This window comes from Symsagittifera roscoffensis, chromosome 7 (genome assembly GCF_963678635.1).
Source record: "Symsagittifera roscoffensis chromosome 7, txSymRosc1.1, whole genome shotgun sequence".
In the NCBI taxonomy this organism is placed as follows: Eukaryota; Metazoa; Xenacoelomorpha; order Acoela; family Convolutidae; genus Symsagittifera; species Symsagittifera roscoffensis.
In genome coordinates this window covers 10,566,612-10,582,381 of record NC_087068.1, presented here as the reverse complement: position 1 = coordinate 10,582,381, position 15,770 = coordinate 10,566,612, and the positions used below count along the sequence as shown (strand labels likewise).

The 15,770-nt window shown below is 36.1% G+C and overlaps 1 protein-coding gene across 3 annotated transcripts in view; it reads right to left on the bottom strand.

The window, feature by feature from the left end:
• LOC134851253 (uncharacterized) overlaps nt 1-15,770 on the bottom strand; it is a 425,551-nt gene that overhangs the window by 46,404 nt on the left and 363,377 nt on the right. The window contains exon 1 of one of the 3 annotated variants that reach the window (XM_063867254.1): nt 3,095-3,178. The exons of the other annotated variants lie outside the window; for them this stretch is intronic. The gene's annotated coding sequence lies outside the window, so the exon portion shown is untranslated. Of the gene's footprint in view, nt 1-3,094; nt 3,179-15,770 lie in introns of those variants that run through there. 3 annotated transcript variants of the gene reach the window in all.

Here is a 15,770-nt window from a genome sequence, read left to right as displayed (position 1 = left end):
GTTAGCAGGACTGCTGAGTTGAAATCAGATATTAAAGACAAAACAAGCAACATCCATTGGCAATATTCACTACTTGTCCACTAAAGACGATTTGGAGGGAAAAACAAAAATCAACACGCGCGATATTTTCAGGCGCCTGAACAACCAAGAAAGCTCTAGTCCAAGTTTAAGTATAGCTAAAATAATTTCAGGTAGCTGAGATGTCAGATTAAAGAAGAAAATAATTCCGAAAAAAAAATAAATTAATACGGAAAAAGAACAAGAACTAAGAAGGCTCGGCAATTTATAGGAAAATGTTTTATTGATTGCGTAATTAAATTGTAACTAGAGTTATCTAACTTTGATATATCAAAACTTTTCAAATATTTCATTATGACATATTTAAGTTTTGTTTTTGTTGGATAAATTCGAAAAACTGTAAAAACTGAATTACATAAATAAACTTTAGAAAAATTTAAAATTTTATATTTTTCTAATACAAAATTGGGATAATTACGAATTTATAAAATCAATGATCTTACTCTATTTTTCACGCTCAGTTGTTTTATGTCGGAACAAAAAAACTACCCCAGATGAAAGTTTTGCAAATGTAAGTCAGATATTGCTGAATAAGCATTAAGCGATTGGTGAAAGATGATAATTATTACAAACAATGATAAACAATCTGAAAAAATGGAGATAAAGTCATGCTTTTTTTCTTGGTAATCTTGAATTTTTTCCATGATAACTTAACACTGGTTGCCACTGATGAATCTTCTTAGATAGACAAAAGAAATTAGTTCTTGATTGTGATTTCTCTCAAATTTAGAACAGTTCCAGATCTATAAAAAGAAACAAGTTTTTATGTAGGAAACGTTATATCGTTTGACAAACTTTTTTTTTGTTTCTTGTACACCGGAAAAAAAAGTAACGCACTTTGAGAAATTGAACCGAAAAAAAAAAGAATTTTTTGCAAAAAAAATTTAATTATTCTAATGTAAGTTTGTGCTCGCAGGTTGTGATGCACCTATTCCATTAAGGAAAACCTCAATAAACTTTATGAATTTCACAAAAAGCAAATCTATTTTGACAGCTCTAAATAAAAAGTTTTAAGCTTTTTTTGCAATATTTTCATGAACCGCGCAAAAAAATGATGTAAAGTTGAATCTCTCGAAAAACAACATGATTTTTTCAGTACGTGCTGGTATATTTGGGATCCAATTTGATTCAGTGTTTTGACACTTTTTTTTGCTTACGGTTGCCGATAAAAAATCATCCTTTTTTTTGCAAATTCAGAAGTTTCAACATTTATTTTTTTCGCAGAACTTGATGATCTATGGAGTCAGAAGTTTTGGATCTTTAGACTTATCTCATAATTAGATAGCAGCAAAATTATCAATATCCATCTCTTAACTAAATGAGTTGGTGCAGATTAAAATTTCATCAATTGTTGAATAGGATGTTCTGATACAGAACTGAATAGTGCTTGGTAAGTTTTGCTGATTTTTTTTTCAATTAATTGATTTTGAAAATTTTCTCGAATACTCTAATTATGCTTCTGTTGTTGGATTGGATGTATAGTTCTTGAAAAATTCAAGGTTAAAGTTTTTGCATACTGGTGTGGCAATTTCTTTCTAGAAAAAACTTTGTTTTTAAAAATTTCATCGTCTAAAATATTTCGCAGCATTTTCAGCGCCCATGCCGGGGTTTCTAATGCGTCACGTAGCTTTTAGTAAACAAACATAGCAAGAGTACTGTAAGGTTGTAATTTTTTTTAATCAGCTTTAGGCTCAGAGTTTGTGGCTAAGCAGATTTGCCTTCTAAAAAATGAATTTCTTTTCCCCAGAATAATTTTTAAAAAACGAATCTTTGTTTGCGCTGATTTTCTCGAGTTTGTAAAGTCATTCATGATAATCCACTTTTCCTGCTCAGCTTTTTTGTTTTTACTTTAACTGATTAGCTGTGATAAGAAAAGTTCATCTTGGGAAATCAATCTATGTTAGTATACAGATAAATTTGTGCAGATAGACTTGATGGCTCTCAAAATCGCAAAAACTAAATTTACTCGAGTAAAAATAAAAATAAGCTTAAATTAAGTTTCTTGTAAACAGCCTAAATTTAGCAGAAATAAGCTGCTTGCTCGCTTTAATCGCCCTAAATTAGACGAAAAATCAAAAGTTTTAAACCGGTTTTTTCTCAACACCGGGACTTTTTGGAAATTTTAAATGTGGTTCGAATTATGACTTGTTGCAAAATGCGTTAATACGAGATACCACTCAACCCAACCTAATCAATACTTGTGGTACCTAAGTTAGCGTAGAAAATACTCACAAATAAAAAGTTCTTCCCCATTTTAAATGGTCGAAACGACACAAACGCCCATTGCCATAAAACTTTTTTTTCAATTTTGCAGATGTACGTCAGATATAGCTGAATTAGAGTTAAAATTATTGGTAAAACTTTGTTTTCACTACAAAATTGATAAACAATATGACAAAAAAGGAAGTACAGCTATGTTTTTTTCTTACTCCACTTAAAATTTTTCCATGATAATTTAACAAAGGTTGCAAATGATGAATATTCTTTACTTGATAAAAAAAAGCTGGTGATTTTGATTTTTTCCTTTTTTTCTCAAATTTAGTATAGTTCGATATTTAGGAAAAAAATGAGTTTTCGATGTACGGTCCCTTATAAATTTCCAGGAATTTTTTTTTTATTTCTTGTATACCGGAAAAAAATTAAAACGAAAAAAAAAAACAAACAAAAAACTTGATTACTTGGAGTAAATTTCTGCCCGCAGTTTTTGATGCGCCTGTTTTGTTCACGTAAACCTCAATATTTTTCATTATATTCAAAAAAACAACAAAAAAAGCTTATTTGAAAGCTCTAAAATAATTTAGAGGAATCTTTTGCAAAATTTTCATGAATCGCGCAAAAACTATGATGTAAAACTGTCTCTCTCAAAAAAAATTGCTTATTTTCAGTACTTATTGGTATAATCCAGATCCAATTTTACTCACAAAAATTTCCTGTTCATGGTTGCTGATAAAAAAACTAATCCTTTCTTTTGAAAATCAGAAAATTCAAAAATTTACTTTTTTTTGCAAAAACTTACAATCAATGGAGTCGAAAGATTTGGATATTTAGATTTACATCATAATGTCATAGCAACAAATTTATCACCATCCATTTCTTGCCTTAAAACTTCGGTACCGAATAAAATTGCATCTATTGTTGAATAGGATGTTCCGAAACCGAATTAAGTAGTGCTGAGAAAGTATTGCGAAAAATTGTTTTCAGTTAATTAATTTCGAAAAAGTTCACAATTACACTGAAAAATGCATCTGTTGTTGGAATGGGCGTCTAGTTCTCTGAAAATTCAAGGTTGTCTTTCCTGTATATTGGTGAAACAATTGCTTTTTTAGGCTTCTAGGGAAAACTTAATTTTGAAAACATCATTAAAAATGAAAAAAGATGCACCTATCATTCGTTGCAGAGTTCTTCTAGCGCCCATGCCGGAATTTCCAAATTTTCCCGTAGCTTTTAGAAATCAGACATAGAAAGAGTACTGTAGTGATGTAATTTCTCTTTAAAAAGCTGCAAGCTGAGAATTTGTGGGCAAGCAGATTTGCCTTTTAAAACAATGGATTCTCAATTCTCCGGAATAAATTTTTTAAAATTAATAAGAATCATTTTTCGCTGATTTGCTCGAGTTTGTTAAATCATTGATGAGATTCTACTTTTCACGCTAAGTTTTTGCACGGATTTGCTGGGAAAAAAATTCATCTTGGGAAATCAGTCTATGTTACTTTTACAAATTCGTGCAGATAGACTTGGTGATTCTCAAAATTGCAATGAAAACTTCCATAAATCAGGTTGCCACTGACGAATCTTCTTGTTCCCTATGTATAATAAAAACGAGTTTTCTATGAACGGTCCATTATATCTTTTGACGATTTTCATTTTTTGTTTCTTGTATACTGGAAAAAATATTAACGCAACATGAGAAATTAAAATAAAAAGAGAAAATTTTGCAAACAAAAAATTTTGATTACTCTATTGTAAACGTTTGCCCGCAGGTTGTGATGCAACTATTTTATTCAGGAAAACCTCAATAATTTTTATAAAATTTAAAAAACGACAAAAATAAGCTCATTTTTGAAAGCTCTAAATAAAAAATTTATAATGTTTTTTCGCAATGTTTTCTTAATTCGCGCAAAAACTATGATGTTATGTTGTATCTCCAAACAAAATGATTATTTTCAGTACTTACTGGAATAATCCGGATCCAATTTGATTCACAAATTTCTCCTGTTCATGGTTGCTGATAAAAAACTAATCCTTTCTTTTGAAAATCAGAAAATTCACAAATTTACTTTTTTTTTGCAAAAATTTATAACCAATGGAGTCGAAAGATTTGGATACTTAGATTTACTTCATAATGTCATAGCAACAAATTTATCACCATCCATTAGTTGTCGACAGGTTTTGATTTCAAAAAATCGAAAGTTAACAAATTTGCTTTCAAATTGCGTTTTTTAGCACAAACACGGTTAGTTCAGCTGTATAAAACTTTAAAAATACAAAACGCATACATACTGAAACCCTTGTTGACAAAACGAAAACTGATCTATGCCTTAAAAATTTTTCAATTATTAACTCAACATATTGTATGCCATCAAATGGAACAGTCTGTTTAATCACAAAAAATTTGACTGAACAACTGAAACCCGCAATTGACTGTCTCATGCAATGAAGGGCAATTTGCGGATGTTAGAATTATGTTCTGTCAAAACAAAACTATCAAGTTTCTTAGAAGAAAACTTCATATAATCACGGACACTATAAAAATATGCGCAGATGTTCAGTTTTTTAAAGCTAGTTACTTTTGCCTAGAGATAATTTGTTTCAATGAAAAATTTGCCGAAAATTATATTATTGCACCACTTAGATTTTTTATTGAAAAACAGCAGTGGTAAAATCTTTCATATGGTTTAAGATCTTCAAAGATCTTCTAACATTCCAAGAAAAGATTAAAACTACTTTGAGAAAAAAGGGCACGTGTACACCTATTTTTTGAGAAAAAAGTTTTTGGAAAACAAGGCACGAAAACACATACTACACCAACTGCCACTGAGAAATTTAACATGCTAACAAAAACTTAGATATAAAAAACAGAAAAAGCTGATATTTAAATTGAGAAAAAAGGATGTCGTTTTGCAGGGTCTGGTTGTTTCAAATAGGTTACGGTTTGATCAAAGTTATTTTTTCAAAATTTTTTCTAAAACACGGGGAAAATCAGAGTCCAAGTTACTGACTCAAGCATAGCAAGAGTACTGTAATGTTGTATTTTTTTTTAAAAATCAGCTTTAGGCTCAGAGTTTGTGGCTAAGCAGATTTGCCTTCTAAAAAATGGATTTCTTTTCCCCAGAAAAATTTTTAAAAAACGAAACATTGTTTGCGCTGATTTTCTCGAGTTTGTAAAGTCATTGATGATATTCCTTTTTTCATGCTCAGTTTTTTTTTGTTTTTTCTTTGAACTGATTAGCTGTGATAAGAAAAGTTCATCTTGGGAAATCAATCTATGTTAGTATACAGATAAATTTGTGCAGATAGACTTGATGGCTCTCAAAATGGCAATAAGAACTCCATAAACTAAATTTACTCGAATAAAAATAAAAATAAGCTTAAAATAAGTTTTTGTAAACAGCCTAAATTTAGCAGAAATAGGCTGCTTGCTCGCTTTAATTGCCCTAAATTAGACGAAAACTCAAAAAGTTTTAAACCTGTTTTTTCTCAACACCGGGATTTTTGAAAATTTTAAATCTGGTTCGAATTATGACTTGTTGCAAAAAGCGTTAATACCAGATATCACTCAACCTAACCTAATCAATACTTGTGGTACCTAAACTAGCGTAGAAAATACTCACAAATATAAAGTTCTTCCTCATTTTCAATGGTCGAAACGACACAAACGCCAATTGCAATAAAACTTTTTTTCAATTTTGCAGATGTACGTCAGATATAGCTGAATTAGAGTTAAAATTATTGGTGAAACTTTGTCTTCAATACAAAAATTGATAAATAATATGACAATAAAGGAAGTACAGTTATGTTTTTTTTTACTCCACTTAAAAATTTTCCATGATAATTTAACACAGGTTGCAAATGGTGAATCTTCTTAACTTGATAAAAAAAAAGCTGGTGATTTTGGTTTTTTCCTCTTTTCTCAAAATTAGTATAGTTCGATATTTATGAAAAAATGAGTTTTCGATGAACGGTCCCTTATATATTTCCACGAATTTTTTTGTGTTTCTTGTATACCGGAAAAAATTGAAACAAAAAAAAACAAACAAAAAACTTGATTACTTATTGTAAATTTGTGCCCGCAGTTTTTGATGCGCCTGTTTTGTTCACGTAAGCCTTAATATTTTTCATTAAATTCAAAAAAAAACAAGTAAGCTCATATTTGAAAGCTCTAAAATATTTTAGAGCACTCTTTTGCAAAATTTTCATGAATCGCGCAAAAACTATAATGTAAAACTGTATCTCTCAAAAAAAATTGATTATTTTCAGTACTTAATGGTATAATTCGGATTTAATTTTATTCACAAAAATTTCCTGTTCATAGTTGCTGATAAAAAACTAATCCTTTCTTTTGAAAATCAGAAAATTCAAAAAATTACTTTTTTTGCAAAAATTTACAATCAATGGAGTCGAAGATTTGGATATTAGATTTACATCATAATGTCATAGCAACAAACTTATCACCATCCATTTCTTGCCTAAAAACTTCGGTACCGAATAAAAATGCATCTATTGTTGAATAGGATGTTCTGAAACCGAATTAAGAAGTGCTGAGAAAGTATTGCGGAAAATTGTTTTCAGTTAATTAATTTCGAAAAAGTTCACATTTACACTGAAAAATGCATCTGTTGTTGGAATGGGCGTCTAGTATTCTGAAAGTTCGAGGTTGTCTTTTCTGTATACTGGTGTAACGATTGCTTTTTAGGCTTCTAGGGAAAACTTAATTTTGAAAATATCATTAAAAATGAAAAAAAATGCACCTATCATTCTTTGCAGAGTTCTTCTAGCGCCCATGCCGGAATTTCCAAATTGTCCCGTAGCTTTTAGAAATCAGACATAGAAAGAGGACTGTAGTGATGTAATTTCTCTTTAAAAAGCTTCAAGCTGAGAATGTGTGGGCAAGCAGATTTGCTTTTTAAAACAATGGATTCTCAATTCTCCGGAATAATTTTTTTAAATTAATAAGAATCATGATTTTGTATGCCATCAAATGGAACAGTCTGTTTAATCACAAAAAATATGACTGAACAACTGATGCTTTTTTTGTGAGCAAACTTTCAGAAAATCAAGTGAGAAAAACAGATTTATTGCTTGATCTTTATTAGGTCTATGAAAAAAACCTATTGTATTTACAAATTGGCAGTTGATCGAAAAACCGATTCATGAAATTCTGATGTATGAAAAAATCTATATCTCACTGAATCAGACAGGATCTGTTTTTATCAAATACTGTTTTGAGATCTTTTTTCTCTCAATCATTGACAAAACCCGCAATTGACTGTCTCATGCAAAGAAGGGCAATTTGCGGATGTTAGAATTATGTTCTGTCAAAACAAAACTATCAAGTTTCTTAGAAGAAAACTTCAAATAATCACGGACACTATAAAAATATGCGCAGATGTTCAGTTTTTAAAAGCTAGTTACTTTTGCCTAGATATAATTTATTTCAATGAAAAATTTGCCGAAAATTATATTATTGCACCACTTAGATTTTTTATTGAAAAACAGCAGTGGTAAAATCTTTCATATGGTTTAAGATCTTCAAAGAACTATGAAAGATTAGGACTATGAAAAAAACCTATTGAAAAAAAACAGAAGTGCAGTAAAGAGGATCGACAAATGCTAAAAAAGGAGATACGATACAATAAGAGCGAGAGCTTGGACCATTGCTTCAATCTGGCGAAGGCAACTGAAGAGAGGCTACAACAAATGTCAGACAAGGTAGAGGCATTGGAAGCGTTCGCTACAAGGAACACTGACTCGAGTGAAAGAGGAGGTGGCAAATCCAGGAACACTTTCAAGAAGCCAAAGGAATTTAAGGATGACTCAGATGGATGCATCGACACATGGGTAGAAGTCATGAGACTACATTTGGAACAAGACAACTTGAATGCAGAGAGGCAGGCCTGCACAGCGATACTCAGCAACTTAGAAGGCACGGCGTTTAAATGTGTAGTTGCAAAGAAGGAAGAGGAACGTGATACTGCAGACAAAATCTTCGAGATATTGTTGAACCGATTCGGATCAGGAATGAAGGATCACCGAGCTATGATGAGATTTTGAGAATGCGTTAAAATTGTAAATTCAAGCAAACGTTTTCGCACAGTTTGTGCATCTTCAGGTTTTAAAAATTCTAAACTATCTTTACAAAATGATCAAAGATCATAAGAAGTGTCACACACATTATTACTTCAAAATTTTAAAAATTCAACCAATCAAAATTTTACAAATACCCTTGAAATTATGGAACAACTATTATGTAACATTTTAAAACATTTTGTCACAAATTTCTGAGAGTTTTCTTCATTTTTATTTTCACATTTTTGTTTTGTGGCTAATTTTTATGCTACCATGTAAGTTGTTTCAAAACTTTGTTGTTTTAGCCAGAATTTTTCAATTCTGGAACTATAGCCTTAGTGTCAGCTCCCTACTTCTAAACTCGTCGCGCGTGTTAATTGCCGGTCTCTCTTTCCTAATGTGCAGCGCCTCTAACGTAAGTAACTTGATGCTGCTGGACGCCTGGTCGACTATTTTTTAATTAAACGCAGACTTACCACGCTCACTACCACACTGCCTTATATGCTGTCCAACTGGGGTATCCTCTTTTCGGTGTTCCTCAATCCTTTTGGTGAGATGTCGGACCGTCTGGCCAACATAGATGGATTTGCACCCACAACATTCAAGTCTGTACACCACTTTTGATTTCAGTTCACTGGAAAAGGAGGATTTTAGAGAGGGCATACAAGTTTTCAATTTCCTCGTCGTGAATACTATCAGCGCATTGGTGATATCGCGCACTTTTTTTGCTAATGTCTGACTGTGATTCCCCCTATATTGGACCATCAAGATGGGTAGTGAATCATTGCTATAATCACAGGGCTTCTTTTTCTCAGCCATGTTCTTTTTGTTTTTGCCCTCGCTGATGATCTTTTCAAGGGCATGGGATGCAACCCACGACGACCAACTTTCCGGATATGGGTTATCCAACCATTGCTCACGGTTGATTTTCATGGCTTTATCATATTCTTCCCATGTTGACGTACTGCGGAAAACCCGGTAAACAGTTCCTTCAATCACACTTCTCTTGTACTGAAGGGGGGCGCAGCTTCTAAAATTGAGTATGGTACCTGTATCTGTTGGTTTTTGATACCACCCACAGCTAATTGTCCTGCTTTTGTCAATACTAATTTGTAAATCCAAAAACGCCAAAGTTCCGTTTGTGTTTGGTGTCTCTATTTTGAACTGTAAATTTGGATGTAGTAAGTTTGCAGCCCGTAGCACTTTTTCAGGATCACCCTTCACTGTTCTCACTATATCATCAACGTAACGGAGAAACAAATTAGATTGTTGCCCTGACTTATTTTTCTCCCTTATTGCGATGCATTTTCTGCAGTACCAGACGGTTTCACTTATATTTCGACACTCATCATCTGATATATCACCGCATTTTACGTGATACCAGTTCAAACAGCATTCACATTCTACACTTTTTGACCTGTACGTGACTTTCTTATTGCACTCGGGACATATTCCGTGAAGATTTTTCTCAGGCAAAAACATTTCGGGAATATCCCTTGATAGTGCAGTTTCGTACTGCTTATGCCAAAGATTTGCTAAAATAACGGCAAGAGATGCCCCCATTGCCAAACCATCTTTCTGAACGTACCATGTTTCATTGCACTTGAAATGGACTTGACTAATTGCCATGTTCAACAGTCTCTTCATGGTTTTCCTAGCAATTGATGGTGGTTCACCTGGCTCATACAGTTTTCTCAGAGCTATGTCTATCGCTTCTTTCAGTGGAACATTTGTGTACAAACTCTTCACATCTAGAAATATCAAGTTTTCATTGGGCTCAAGATTAGTGCTCTCTAAGATTTCTCTCGCATCTATTGAGTTGGTTTCGATATTTGCGCCCTCAATTTTCTAGAAAAATTTAGCAAGAACTTTGTTCAAGTTATAATAAGAGCTACCAGGCAAGGAGAGGACCGGTCTTAATGGGGTATTCACTTTATGCACTTTCGCCAACCCATAAAGCCTGGCGGGCTGCCCCCCAGTAGACCTCATACTTGTGTAGAGACTCTCACTTATTTCATCTTTTTTCCTCATAGCCAACAACTCCTTATTGATGTCTCTTTCTATCTTCAAAACAATCGCATCACTTGTTCCTTTACTTTTGCTGAATTGATTCGAATCTAATGTATCCGACAACTTGTTCTCGTAGGTGTCCTTTTTTATTACACAAAAACCCACGCCTTTTTCGTACGGTACCGCAACTAATCCATTACTCTTCAGATACTTTCGGGCCTTCTCAACGCCTTTGTCAGATGGTGTTTGTTTCACCCTCTTAGCATAGGCTTTTGCCACAATTTCGATCTCACAAAGGGCCTCCCCGGGGACTTTACGATTTTTGAGATCCGATAGAAAGATGTCAATGTCGGCGAGAAAGTGTGTCTCACTAACTTTATCCCTGACGGGATGCTTTGGCCCTAATGCCAACACTTGTTGTACCCAATTTGGTAACTCAACATCATCAAGAGCTCTTACCGAACCCTCACCTTGCTTCCCTAGAGGTCGGTCTTGCCTTTCTGATAGTTTCATTAGCTTCTTCTGATGAGTCTTTTTGACTGTTGCTGTTTGTCTTTGTCCCCTAAGACTTAAATATTTAATTACCGAAGGCCAAAACTTCTCATCTACACCCCTCTGTACTGCGCCTCTCGCCCTTTCTATGCCCTTCCTTGCCTTGTTTATCTCCGTTCTTAGAGGTTTTGTCTGAAAACTGTGTACCGCTTGGTTCGAAAACACCCCATTTTCCGGTACCCTGAACCTCAAAAAATCAGGTATAATGTCGTTTTCTAGACAAACTCTCAAAAATTTAACACGTTGGTGACAGTTGATAAATTTAATTTATAAGGACGCATAATCACGGACTAATTTCCAAATGAGTTTGTTTTTCAAAGTCCAAATCAAGAATGGAGGTGGGAGTACAACTGTGCTCTTTGGTTTGCAGGCCACGAGGAATAAACCTCACGTGACACAAAGCAACTCAAATAACACAAGTTTAACTCACCCTCTCCGTTGAAGCCTCCTCGTCAGTCCGACCAACAGTTGCTTCGCCTATGTTCACCAGTCTTCTTTTCTCCGCCCTCCTTCTCGATTGAGATTTCGTTTTCGTGTTTGAACGAAGCTTGGACAAGACAGCTGGCAGGTTGTCTTGGTGTTCGAACACAATCCTCAAAGACTTTAGCTCCAGCTGGACGTCCTGGTGCAGTGCCTGATATTCGTTGACCAGCTCCATTCTTCTCTTCCTCTTTGAAATGAGACACTTTGTAATAGGAATGACAAGAATACCCGAGCTGGTTCCTGATATCCGGTGTACCGTTTCTCTGACAGTATACAATTGCGCTGATATTTGTCAGTGTCTTCAGGATTTCTGACAATTCCTCTGCAGTGCAAGCTCTGAAATTGTTTGTGCGGTGGCTGTTGATCGAATTATTGATGATGTCGTGCCACACCACCACTTTTCTGCTAGAGGTGCCCTGCCGAGTAGGCTTGCGAGGTTCTTCTGTGGGTTCGTGGTGTTCGGGTTTAAAGAAAGTCCCGAAATAGCCAAAATTTTGGGTAGAAATTGTTCTTTTTCCGGGTTGCTAAGTTGTTCCAGGCTGTGGTAGAGTGAGCTAGCTGCTACAATGTAGACCATTTCAATTCTAACATGGTAAAATATAAAATGATTTTTCAACTAAAAAGATTTCTCTATTAAAACAAGGGAAAAATAAATTTAAAATTACGTCTCCTTGTAGGAGAGACTGTAATTGAGAATTGGCTCAACGCCGTAGGGTTTCAAACATTTAACATCTAAATATTTTGAGAATGCGTTAAAATTGTAAATTCAAACAAACTTTTTCGCACATTTTGTGCATCTTCAGGTTTTAAAAATTCTAAACTATCTGTACAAAATGATCAAAGATCATAAAAAGTGTCACACACATCATTACTTCAAAATTTTAAAAATTCAACCAATCAAAACTTTACAAATAACACTGAAATTATGTAACAACTATTATAAAACATTTTAAAACATTTTGTCACAAATTTCTGAGAGTTTTCTTCATTTTAATTTTCACATTTTCGTTTTGTGGCTAATTTTTATGCCAACATGTAAGTTGTTTCAAAATTTTGTTGTTTTAGCCAGGATTTTTCGATTCTGGAACTATAGCCTTAGTGTCAGCTCATATGATGAGATTCGAAAAGAGAAAACAGAGGGACGATGAATCAATCGATCGGTTCCTGGATGATCTTGAGAGCTTGAGAAGAAGGAGTGATCCTGAAGAATCAACAAACAGAAGGAACATCAGCATCGCCTCAAAATTTATCGATGGGGTTAAAAGTGACGACTTGAGAACAATGTTGGCAACGTATTATACACTGTCGAAAGATAATGCACCGACTCCGGAAGAGATGAGGCAAAAATCAAGGGAGTACATGTTGATGAAACCAAAGAAATACTCGTACCCAGAGAATAGGAACATGCAAGGGGGGAGTCAACCACAGAGGTCGTCATGATACAAGCCTAGAGATGATATGGACAAACGCAAGTCATGCGCAAATTGCGGATCAGCGGATCATCACGTGGCGGATTGCACGACGTACAAGCAAGGCACGACGTAAAAGCAAGGCTGTCCGTTGTTTTGGGAAGCAGTGAAGAACCAAACTCAATCAAAACACAAGCTAGCGCTGGCGGCGGTACAGAACACGAGGAACAGGCAGGCCGAGTTTCACACAAAAAACTCGGAGGCACCGAGTGCGGAACTGCCGACAAAAACGGTGAAGGCTGTAGCACAAGTCAAGAATCCCATAGAAGCCAAGACCAGGAATTCTCTAGAAAAAAACTATGAGAAAGCAGCGGCGGAGGCCATCAAAAAAGTGAAACAAGACCTAGCAACGAAAGGAATCGAGCAACGACTAAAACAGGAGAGTTAAATCAGAAGTTGAACGAGACACTAAGTAGGTCAGTGCCAATGCCAGAAGCAGAAGTGGGAGCGACAAAGAGTGGAAATTGCAACACTCTAAAAATGGTGACTGGTAAGCCATTCGGCATAACAAAAATCGGAGCCAGGATAATGTCGATAATCACTGTGGTCGGCCACGAAGTAACGAGAAACCTGAGTGAACCAAGCGATCAGACGACAATGCACATTGATGTGTACGCAGATTACTTAAGTGCAATAAGTCCGCAGACAACTTCTAGAGCCTTGAGGGCACTACTCACAAGAGGTGGTAGCAAGTCAGTACGCGTCGAGAAAAGGTACACGGAAGCCTATGGTTCACATGAGGTGATGTTAAACATAGATGGAATAAACATCTACACGAAGACCATGATAACATGCGACGAAGTCCTAGCTGGACAGATCTACGTGGGCAGGGAAGAACTAAAAGTGAGATCAATTGGACACTGTGCCATGTTGGAAGAGGATGCAATGCATATCGGTACAGAAGCGGACGTATTGGCACACGTGCTTGACATAAATGGCAAGAGGACTCAGTTACGCGGGTTACTGGACACGGGAGTGGTCTTGAGCGTTATACCAATCGAAACTTGGGAGCGAATGCGCTTCATCAAAGACGATTTGATAGACTCGAGAATTTGGCTGTCGGCTGCAAACAAAGGGGCACTGCGAGTACTGGGCAGGACACCAATAATAGCCCTAAATTTGGGGGAACGCAACCTGTGGATGAGCTTTCTTCAGGTGGAAAACCTAGATGAGTATGACCAACTCATTTTAGGCAGGAACTTCATCAGAAATTTCGAAGTAACAATTGATCTAAGCAATGCCATGTTCAGGATTCGGAATCCGGAAAGGAAGTACGTGATTAAACCGGTAAATTTGATAATGGCGAATGAAAATAAAGCGCCGGTATTCTTGAGTAGGAGGGTGAGGCCGAAAGCAAACGAAGCGGTAATCGTAAGCTTGCGAATGAAAAATTATAATGAACTAAGTGACGACAAGCAGGTATGTATAGTCCCAAATCCAAGTAGTCAGAGTGCTGCTGTTTTAGGAAGATCCTTCTCGATAATCAAGAGCGGTCTCTGCGTCAGTGTCTTGTTGAATACTCTTGACATACCCATCACAATCCAGAAGGGAAGGAAACTGGGATACGCTGTACCTGTGAAAACTCGATATGAAATGACTGAAAATGTAAAGAGAATGAAATTCTTGATTGTCCTAATCATAGGAACAAGATTTGTATCTTGAGAAAATTTAAAAAAACAAAAGATTCATCGGATCTTGTGAAATCACTTAAGTCATAGACAGACGATGGACTTTCGAGCTGTTCGAATTTCCCGGAAAGACCCACACTAGAGGAAATGGAAATGGATAAATCGGTTCTACCCGAAATAGAGCACTTGAGGGGCAAGGTAACGGATGAACAGCTCGAAGCCATTAAGGAAGGACGTACTGGAGCGGAAGGAGGACGTTTTTTCGAAACATAAAGCAGACATTGGATGTTGTAATTTTGTTGAACATTAAATAGAGCTTGAAGAGTCGGCCGTGCCGCACAGGGAGGGGATAGAGACCTTACTAGAGTATGATATGATAGAACCATCCAAATCACCGTGGGCGTGGTGATGGCTAAGAAGAAAGGCGACCAATTGAAGTTTTGTTGCGACTTTCGATACCTGAACTCCGTCACGGTGAAAGATGTCTATCCCATACCTAGGACTGATGAGAGCCTCGCAAAGTTAGGGGACGCAACATTTTTTACGACTCTTGATTTAGGATCAGCTTTTTGGCAGGTTCCACTGAGGAAGCAGGACAGGGACAAAACCGGGTTTGCCTGCGAGCTGGGGCTGTTTCAATGGAAGAGGATGCCCTTTGGTCTTTGCAACGCCACGGCTACGTTTCAACGATTGACGGCACACGCATTGATAGGTGTAACAAAGAAATACGCAACCTGGTAATGTGCTACGTGGATGACGTGGTAATTACGACACCGACACTAGAGGACCATATCGAGCGACTAGACGGGGTGTTCGCCTGCATGAAGAAATTGGGACTAAAGTGCAAACCATCAGAGTGCGAAATACTCAAGGACTCGATTAATTACCTGGGGAGAATGGTGGATAGACATGGCATCAGACCAGACCCAGATGCAGTAGAAGCGGTTCTGACCTGAAAATCGCCAAAAACGGAACATCAACTGATGAGCTTCTTGGATTTTGCGAACTATTACAGGGAGTTCTTCAAGGGCTATGCTGACAAATTGTACCCGATTCAACAACTGATGAGGCACAAAGGCAAGAAATTCACGTGGAAAAATGCAGCAGAGGAGTCATTCCAGAGAAGAAAGAAGGAGTTGTGTGAAGCACTGATTTTAGGGATGCCAACGGAAAAAGGAATGTACGTGCTGGACACGGATGCGTCGGTAGTAGCGATTTCTGGCATTCTCCATCAACAGCAGGAATGGAATGGAAAACAGTCTTG